Source organism: Phoca vitulina, unplaced genomic scaffold, assembly GCF_004348235.1.
Source record: "Phoca vitulina isolate PV1807 unplaced genomic scaffold, GSC_HSeal_1.0 scaffold4, whole genome shotgun sequence".
NCBI lineage: Eukaryota > Metazoa > Chordata > Mammalia > Carnivora > Phocidae > Phoca > Phoca vitulina.
Window position 1 is genome coordinate 63090177 of NW_022589707.1, and position 10548 is coordinate 63100724.

General features: G+C 35.7%; 1 pseudogene; it reads left to right on the forward strand.

Moving 5' to 3' along the window:
• Nucleotides 1-5130: 5130 nt before the first annotated feature.
• On the forward strand, nucleotides 5131-10235 carry LOC116630911 (annotated as a pseudogene).
• Nucleotides 10236-10548: the final 313 nt, after the last annotated feature.

Sequence of the window (10548 nt, forward strand, 5' to 3'; positions counted from 1 at the left end):
ATTGGTCCATTTTAATTGGGTTGCCAAATTTATGTGTTTGAAACTGTTCATAATACTCCCTTATTGTCCTTTTGATGCCTACTGGGTTTTAAATGATACCCACTGTTTCATTTCTGGTGTTGGTAAATTGTGTCTATCCTTTTTCATTCTTTGTCATTCTTAGAGGTTTATCAATTATACTGATCTTTTCAAGAAAGCAAATCTTTGTTTCATTTATTTTCTCCGTTATTTTTCTATTTTCAATTTAATTGGTTTCTGCTCTTTATTATTTCCTTCCTTCTGCTTGCTTTGGGTTTATTTTGCTCTTCTTTTTCAAGCTTTTCTAGGTTTTTGAGGTAAGAACTTAGATGATTGTTTTGCAAGTTTTCTTCTTTTCCAATTTATCTAATTTCTATCTATCTAATCTCTTCTATCTAATTTATCACTATAAATTTTCCTTTCAAAACTGCTTTAACTGTGCCGCACAAATTTTGACATGTTATATTTTCATTTTTATTTATTGCAATGTATTTTTTAATTTCACTTGAGACTTTTCTTTGATCCATGAATTATTTAAGAATGTGTGGTTTTAGTATTTAGCAATTTTCCTCTTATCTTTCTGGTATCCATTTCTAATAAGATTCCATCATGATTGGTAAATAAATTCTGTATGATTTCAGTTCTTTTAAATTGTTGAAATTTGTTTTATCATTTAGGATGTGGTCTATCTTGGGCACTTGAAAAAAATGATTTTCTGCTGTTGTTGGATGAACTATTCTATAATTGTGGTTTGGAACCTGTTGGTTGATGATGTTAAATTCTTCTATATCCTCACTTACATTCCGGCTTCTTGTTCTATCAGTTGTTAAGAGAAAGGTGCTGAAATATCCAACTATAATTGTGGATTTGTCTAAAATAACAAGTTTTATCACTGTTTCCTTCAAACATTTTGCAACTTCCTTCTTTGGCATATATACACTTTTAGGATTGCTGTGTCATCTTGTTGGATTGATTTATCATTAAATAATATTCTTCTGTCTCTGGTCATTTTCTTTGCTCTGTAGTTTACTTTATCTGACATTAATATAGCCACTCCTGTGCTTATTACATATCTTTATCTATATTTTTACTTTCAACCTACCTATATTGTTATATTTCAAGTGAGTATCTTACAAAAAGGATATAGTTGGATCATGTTTTTAATCCACTCTACTAATTCTGTCTTTTAATTTCTGTCTCTAGGCAATTTATATTTAATATAATTGTTGGCATTTTGGGACTTATGTCTACCATTTTATTTTTTCTTTCTATTTGTTCTCTCTGGTTTTCATTTCCCTGTCTTATTTTCCTGACCTCATGTGGTAACTTGAAAATTTTTTTACAATTCTACTTTTATCTACAGTGTTTTTTTTTTTAAAGATTTTATTTATTTATTTGACGGAGAGAGAGACAGCGAGAGAGGGAACACAAGCAGGGGGAGTGGGAGAGGGAGAAGCAGGCTTCCCGCTGAGCAGGGAGCCCAACGTGGGACTCAATCCCAGGACCCTGAGATCATGACCTGAGCTGAAGGCAGACGCTTAACGACTGAGCCACCCAGGTGCCCTACAGTGTTTTTGAGTGTATGATTTCATATAGCTTTTTCCAGCGGTTGCTATAGATGCTACATTATATATGCATAACTTACAGCAGTCTAATGGTGTTATCTTACCAGCTTGAATGAAGTGTAAAAAACTTACTTCCCTTTTTATCCCCTTACACTATCCACTTACAGTTATCCCACATATATAATTATCTTAAATATTTCCACTACATACATTTAGAACCATATCAGACGGTGCTTCAACAAACATAATTTAGAAAATGGAAGAGGAGAAAGTTTATTGTAATTACCAACATTTTTGCTTAGTGTGTTCTTTTTTCCTTCTTCATGTTTCAAGGTTCCTTTTCTTTTTTTTTTTAAAGATTTATTTATTTTGGAGAGAGTTGGGGGGGGAGGGGCAGAGGGAGAAGGAGAGAAATCCTCAAGCAGACTCCCCGCTGAGTGTGGAACCTGATGTGAGGCTTGACATGGGGCTTGGATCTCCTGAACCGAAATCAAGAGTCTGACGCTTAACTGGACTGAGCCACCCAGGTGCCCCTCAAGGTTCCTTCTCTTATCATTTCCCTTCTGTTTAGAGAGCTTCCTTTGAGCATTCTTTTAAGGTAGGTTGTGTAGATTACACCATTTTACATTTCCACCAACAGTGCACAAGGGTTTCTTCCAGTTTCTCCATATCCTAACCAATACTCATTATTTACTGTTTTTTAATAGGAGTCATCATAATGGATGTGAAATGATATATCATTGTGGTGTGAGTTTGCATTTCTCTAATGATTAGTGATGTTGGTCATTTTTCATATGCTTGTTGGGCATTTGTATATCATTTTTGGAGAAATGTTTATTCAAGTCTTTGACTATTTTTAATTAGCTTATTTGTGTTATTGAGTTGTAGGAAGTTTTTTTATATATATATTCTGGATATTAACCCCTTATTAGATATATAATTTGCAAATATTTTCCCCCATTCCATAGCTTGCCTTTTCATTCTGTTGTGTCTTTTTTTTTATTATGTTATGTTAGTCACCATACAGTACATCATTAGTTTTTGATGTAGTGTTCAATGATTCATTATTTGCATATAACACCCAATGCTCATTACAACATGTGCCCTCCTTAATACCCATCACTGCTCTACCTCCCCCCCAACCCCCGAAACTCTCAGATTGTTTCCCAGAGTCCATAGTCTCTCACGGTTTGTCTCCCCCTCTGATTTCCACCCCCTCTCCAGTTTTCCCTTCCTTCCCCTAATGTCCTCCATGCCATTCCTTATGTTCCACATATTAGTGAAACCATATGGTAATTGTCTTTCTCTGCTTGACTTATTTCATTTAGTGTAATCCCCTCCAGTTCCATCCATGTCAATACAAATGGTGGGTATTAATCTTTTCTGATGGCTGAGTAATATTCCATTGTATATATTGACCATATCTTCTTTATCCATTCATCTGTTGTGTCTTTTGCTGAAATTTTTTAAGTTTGATGTAGTCCTACGAAAAGGGTTTACTTTAAAGATTAGTATACCTAAAGCAATTTTCCTCCCTTCATTTTCTTTTTTCTCTGCCCAGCCTATTTTAAATGTGAGCTTCCTGATCTCTATAGGCCAAATTACTGAAAGAAATTTCACCTAACTCACTTTTTTTAGAAGGCATTAAATCTTCTAGGTTTTTGGTTGTCATCGTATTGTAGAGAATCAAATTTCCACCCGTTTTGCATACCTTGGCCTATTTGGCATTAATTTAGCTGTAAGGTATGTTTTTTTTTATTCACTTTCTATGCATACGGGAGTTACTAACCAAAAAAATAATAGCCTTTAGCTTTGGACAATTGTTGTGTCACAGGAAGGTAAATCCTAATCTGAATTTATATCTACCACTGGGAGGCAATATTCCTATATATTATTTCATGGAAGTGGGCTTATATAATCTATTTGCCATAATTCTCCAGGCTTATCTCCTCTGTTAATTTGATTTCTCTCATGACTGATTCATTGGAATGGCTCATATTTTTTGAGCCATTTTTGGATCATACTTAAAGCTAGCTAACTATTATTATTTGGATTTTGTTTATTCTAACCATTGCTATGTTTCTTTTTTTTTTTTTTTAAAGACTTCATCCATTTATTTGGCAGAGAGAGACACAGCGAGAGAGGGAACACAAGCAGGGGAAGTGGGAGAGGGAGAAGCAGGCTTCCTGCGGAGCGGGGAGCCCGATGCGGGGCTCGATCCCAGGACTCTGGGATCACGACCCGAGCCGAAGGCAGACGCCTAATGACTGAGCCACCCAGGCGCCCCCATTGCTATGTTTCTATAACCCTGAATACCACTAATTTTCTAAATAGCGGACTGCCAATTTGCAGACCAAATATTGCCCAAGAATCAGCCATTATCAGTTATTATGTGAAAAAAGTAACTCTGATATAGTAGTAGCCTCCAAGACCACTACCCAAGAAGCTATCTCAGAAATCATGGGACAGAATGGCTCACAGACCAAATTAAGATGCTTGAGACATATGCTTTTTTAAATCAATTAAAATACACAGCAAAAAGTAGGGGGGAAGATATGGGTAACATGCTTTGGATAAGGCACAAGAGGGGTAGAAGAATCTTATTACCAGAGTTATGCAAGTTCATATATCCTCTCTCTCCCTCTCTGCTGTATCAGCATTCTCCACTGATTGTGAAATTTTGAGAGTTGAGGTCTGTCCAAGGAGCTTCCACAGGTGGAAGTCAATGCATACATTTGTCCTAATCAGAGAGATGCAGAGAGGCACATATGGCTGACCACAGATATAATTCATCAATTAGCCTGATAAGCTACTGTGGATCTTGTCTATGTTCCTTGAGTAAAGGATACAAGGGATCAGAATGGGTGTCACCAATGGGTAACCCAATTAGGACTTCAAAAATATCAAATGCTTCAAGTGTGTCTTATGAAAATTTGATATCTATTTGGTGCTTCCATCCCTTCCTAACTATGTTTAACACTCATATGCTCTATTTACTTTATCTACATCTACCATAATATAATTCACAAATTATTTGCTTCTACACTTAGTTTCTATATCCTCCTTACTTCATACAACCTTCTCTATTCAGTTTCATATATCTTCCTTTGTTTCTCTTATTTTCCATAGCTGAAATGAGTATTTTCAAGTAATACAGCTAACACACATTATAGCAAACAACCATTAATAAGGATAAAACATCTCTCTATTTATATTGACTAGAAGTATCCCCAAGGTACAGTTAGTGAATAAAACAAGTAAAGGGAATTGTGTATAGCATATTGCCATTTGTGTGGGGAAAAAAAAGTGCTTATGTATTTGTTTGGAAGTATTTTTCTGATAGGATACAGAAGAAACCAGTAATGGTAATTTCCTCTCAGGAGGAGAAGTTGATGGCATGCATATCTTTTAAACATTCTGAATTTTACAAGAAAATTTTATAATTATACATATATTTACATATAACCTATTAAAATTAGTTAATTATTTGAAATTTTACTTATAAAAATACTAAATCATTTTTCTTTTTCTATATACAGCTCTCAGAATGGCAGCACAACTGAGCCTGACAGAAAACACAGATGACTGGACAAAAAGAGATGTAAATCCATGGTTGGAAAATCATAGAATTCATCAAAAGCACAGGGAAATGTTGACTGCAAAAGATGTGCATGGAGCAATCTTGGAGTGGTTAACTAAAAATTATCTTGTTGATATGGGCATAACACATGGATGAGCTATCCAACTAGAACAGCTATTCAAAGAATTGCAGAAAACATCCTCTGAAGATCTTATTCAGACATGTAAGATGAAAAAGGTAGTAGGGGCGCCTGGGTGGCTCAGTCGTTAAGCATCTGCCTTCAACTCAGGTCATGATCCCAGGGTCCTGGGATCGAGCCCTACATCAGGCTCCCTGCTCTGCGGGAAGCCTGCTTCTCCCTCTCCCGCTCTCCCTGCTTGTGTTCCCTCTCTCGCTGTGTCTCTCTCTCTCAAATATCTTTAAAAGAAAAGAAAAGAAAAGAAAAAGGTAGTAAAACATAAATACAACTAAACTAAAATACAACTTTGGTGCAAGAGGAAAATGGAGAAATTTCAAAGCAAAAGCAAAATGATGAAGAGAAATCAGCAATGGCTAATGCCTCTACAATTCGTACAGTTACTAAAGGTTCTCAGCCACTAAAAACTAAATTTGTGAAAGATTAAATAGATGACACAAAGGAAAAGCAGTCATCCAGAGAACTGACATGTGTATCATACCTTTCTGATGAATTCGTGACCCATATTACTACAAATTGAATTTTAGTCTACAGCCTGAAACAGGACCACTACTCAATCTCATTTATCCAATACATGAATTCAAAGCCTTCACAAATAAACACCCACAGAAGAAATGTTAAGGTGAAATTTAGCAATGAAGTTTTTCAATTTTCTTCAGTTTGTAAGAAAATTCACTTACTAATGGCACCATTCATTTTGGAGTCAAAGGCAAACCTCATGGAAAAACTTTTGACATGAAAGTCACCAATTGCACCAAGGAAGCTCTCATTGACCACTTCAAACTGATGATCCACCAGTATTTTGAAGACCATCAGGTCTCAAAAGCAATGAAGTACAATTGAGAGCCAAGATTTGTAGACATTTTACTGCCAAACAGTAAGTATTCTGACAGATTTGTTATTGAAGTGAATGTCATTCAAAAGTACTCTGAATGTGAACATGATTACTTCCAGACTAAAATGCAAAATCACAACAACAGAACATGGAAACAAAATCCAAAATATTTAGTCTTCATGCAAGAGAGGGGCAGATCTAAGGACATCATGAAAAATAATGCAGATTTCAGAGCATTTAAATTAGATTTAAAAGCACTGGCAGATCTAGAAAAGAGGCAGAAGAAAAATGCAAAATAAAAATGAATAAAAAGGAGAGTAAGGGACCAACACTTGTTAAATTGTTGAGAGGAAATCAGGGTTTGTTTGATAATTCATACCACAACTAGTACACATTCTTGTAACAAATAAATGCCATCTGAATCAAATAAAACATCTAGATCTCCTAAAGGAAATTAAATTGTTTGCTCTGTTGGAGTTTAATCCCAAGTCTGTGAGCAAGGGGTCAGTCAAAGCTTACAAAAAAAGCCAAGTAGCAAACCTTCACTTTCCAAGTCTGTACATGGAGGGGAAAGCTATACAAAATTCAAAGATTTCTAGTCTGAATCTTTTCAACAATGCAGCTGGATTTTCAGCAATGGCAGGTTAGACCTTAACAGTGAAAAATATAAATCCTTAGATCCAAGTTCCTGGCAAAGAGAAAGACTATTACTCTCTATTACTCTATTATTCTCCTCCATGGGTGACCCAAGAGACCTCCTCCTTTCTACCAAGATCTCAAACGACTGAAAAATATATTGTGTATTTGTGTACACTTACACATATGTCAGGGATGTAAAGATCTACTTGAAGCAAAATTAACAAACCAGTAAAATGAATTATCAAGCTAATGTATTTCTGACTTAAATCTTGAAGAGATAAATGGCACTATTCTTAAACTAAAATCTGTCACTCAACCTTTAAAGAGATTTTTGCTCCATTGATTCATCTAACTGTCCTTCTGAAAAAGGAAGAAAGTTGTCATGACCACTCTGGAAATTCTCTGTAAAATGAATATGAAAGTACAGTCTTAGAGAAGGACAAAAATAAAGTATTTGAATTCTGGCATGAAAAGAGGAAGACTTCTATCGAGGTGGTAAAGTATCACGGTAGAACTTCAATTTTTCTTCTATAAAATGAATAAATAAGAAAGGCTTGAAGCAACTACTGGGTATTTACCCCAAAGATACAAATGTAGGGATCCGAAGGGGTACATGCACCCCAATGTTTATAGCAGCAATGTCCACAATAGCCAAACTATGGAAAGAGCCAAGATGTCCATCGACAGATGAATGGATAAAGAAGATGTGGTGTATATATACAATGGAATATTGTGCAGCCATCAAAAGGAATGAAATCTTGCCATTTGCAACGACGTGGATGGAACTGGAGGGTATTATGCTGAGCGAAATAAGTCAATCAGAGAAAAACATAGGGGAGGGTATGTGCTGTGGTAAGCGCTGTGAATTGTGTAAGACTGTTGAATCACAGACCTGTACCTCTGAAACAAATAATACATTATATGTTAAAAAAAAAAAAGAAGAAGAAGAAGAAAATAGCAGGAAGGGAAAAATGAAGGGGGGGAATCAGAGGGGGAGACAAACCATGAGAGACTATGTACTCTGAGAAACAAACTGAGGGTTCTAGAAGGGAGGCGGGTGGGGGGATGGGTTAGCCTGGTGATGGGTATTAAAGAGGGCACATTCTGCATGGAGCACTGGGTGTTATATGCAAACAATGAATCATGGAACACTACATCAAAAACTAATGATGTAATGTATGGTGATTAACATAACATAATAAAATTTTTTAAAAAAGAAAGAAAAGCTTGAAGCAATGATTCAAAACTGGACAGATTCTCCTAAACCAACATGTGACAAAATTATTCATCCATATCATCATCCAGGCTGTGGTGGGACTGCCTTGGCTGTGCACATTCTTTGGCAAATAAGGAAGAAATTTAGATGTGCTATGCTGAAGAACAAAACAGGATTTTTCTGAAATTGGAGAACAGTGACTAATTTAATCACCTTTGGGGCAACCAACCATTAGGAAAACTTACTTGGACTGCTCCTTGTTGATGATTTAAAGAACAAAATAAGGGCACCTGGGTGGCTCAGATGGTTAAGCGTCTGCCTTCTGCCCGGGTTGTGATCTCCAGGTCCTGGGATTGAGCCTCGAGTTGGGCTCCTGGCTCAGCAGAGAATCTGCTTCTCCCTCTCCTTTTGCCCTCCCCCCCCCCACTTATGCACACACATGCTCTCGCTCTCTCTCTCCTCCCCTCAAATAAATAAATAAAATCTTTAAAAAAGATAAAGAACAAAATAATGTCTATCTTCTCCAGGCCTCTATTAGCCGTAGCTAATAAGTACATTTGGTATGAGAAACCTCCAGTGATCCTCCTAATTTGCATGAGATCACAGAGTCCTGAAAAAAGTGCCAAGATCTCATGATAACATCCTAATATAACAACTATCTCCCAAAGAACAGAGCTTAAATAGAAAAAAATTGAAGCACAACATAAAAATTTTAAAGATTTTTATTTCTCCATGATTATGAGAAACAATTTTTAATAAAAAGTACATAGAAAATGTGGCCAGAAAAAAAAATAAAAAGAAATTTAAAAAAGAAAATGTGGCCAGGAACATCCTGAAAAGACAAAATACTTCCACCAAGGAAACAAAACTCTTTTCTTTGCTGGCTCTTCCTAATTCATATATGCCTGATAGCACTATTTTACTATCATAGTGTGAAAAATTCTTAGGAATCACAAACAAGAAGGTTTTCTGGGGAACAGAAAAACTTGAAGACAAGATAGGCACTAACTCTACAATTCGGATAAAAATTGGAATGTGGGAAGTACTGTGTAGTGCGTATTATTCGCCCTTTGAATGCCATTTGCTCACTGGAAGAACTGAAGATAAGCTATCATTTGGATTAAAGTCAAATTATGCTGGATATGCTAACAGAAAATGTGTTCTATGATACTGGTATAGGAAAAAGTAAATTTTTCCAAGATGTGCAAACACTGCTGCTCCCCCGACAGCATAATGAACATGAAGGTGAAACTGGAACTTGATTTTCCCCATTTATTAAAGCACACATAAAAATGAGGGAAATATGTCAATCAAATAAGCGTTGCTTGAAGGTATTCAGTCAAAATACATTCGTTTACCAAGCTTTGCAAGACACTTAAACATTAAAGAGGATTTTGCAATACTCTAAATGAGGCAAATTAAAAAAAAAAGAGAGAGAGAGAGATAGAACCTGAGAATTCGTATACCTCAGATACACTGGGTCTTATACCTCAGCTATACTGGGTCAAGTCTACAAAAGTAAAATAAGATGGGGAATAGAGGATAATGGAAGAAACAAGAACATTTCACTTGATGATTTAACTGATCTTCTGGATGTAGCTGTATATGCCTCCAGTACATTCAAAGAATCTCAACAGCAAAGTGAAGATAGAGACTATGAAGTGAAGGAAAGGTTTTCAGAAGTAAAAAATATGGTACGAGACTTACAATATAGCTGGATATCAAGGGGAGATAGAAGTTGGGCTCTACACAATCCAGATTCTCCAGCTCATTCCTTTTTTTTTTTTTTTTTTTGACAATAAAAATGAAATGTCTGAAAGAAATTTGATCAATTTCATGTCAATACTGACATTCCTGGAGATCCAAAGAATGAATTTAAATTTGCCCTTAAGAACTTTATTCCTTATCTAATTAACTTGCAATTTTCTTTGAAAGAATCCTTTGACTTTTTTTGATGGTTATTCTGTCCTTCTGAAAGTGAGGAACAACATTAAGCACAAAGAACAGGCCAAAACTCAGAGAAAGATGGCTGTATATTTTAAAAATTTGCAGATATATTTCATCCCTTAGGGAAAGCACAAAACAAAGATCTCAAATCAAGGCTTAGTTTGCCACTTCAAGTAGAACTGTATCAGAGAAGTCTACAAGTTTTAAAAGCAGACAAGTTTTCTGGGCTGGTGGGATAGATGTCTTATTGAAAGTGAAGAAGATGCTATGAATGTATACTCTTGTCCACTTCTGATCCTTTTTTCTGATAGGGCTAGAAAACAGGCAATAGCTAAAATACCTGACATCATTTTAATGTTCTCTAGCAAAGATGCCACAATTGTCAAAGAAGTTGCAATTAGGGCTAGTATTTGGTTGAGTTTGTGGTAATTTATTGCCTAGAGATGAAGTCTTAATCAGCTTCAAGTAATAAGCTTAATAGAGACTCACATGCTCTGACTATAATGAAAGAAAGTTTGAAATGGATAATAAAAATAACTAAATAGAACGACC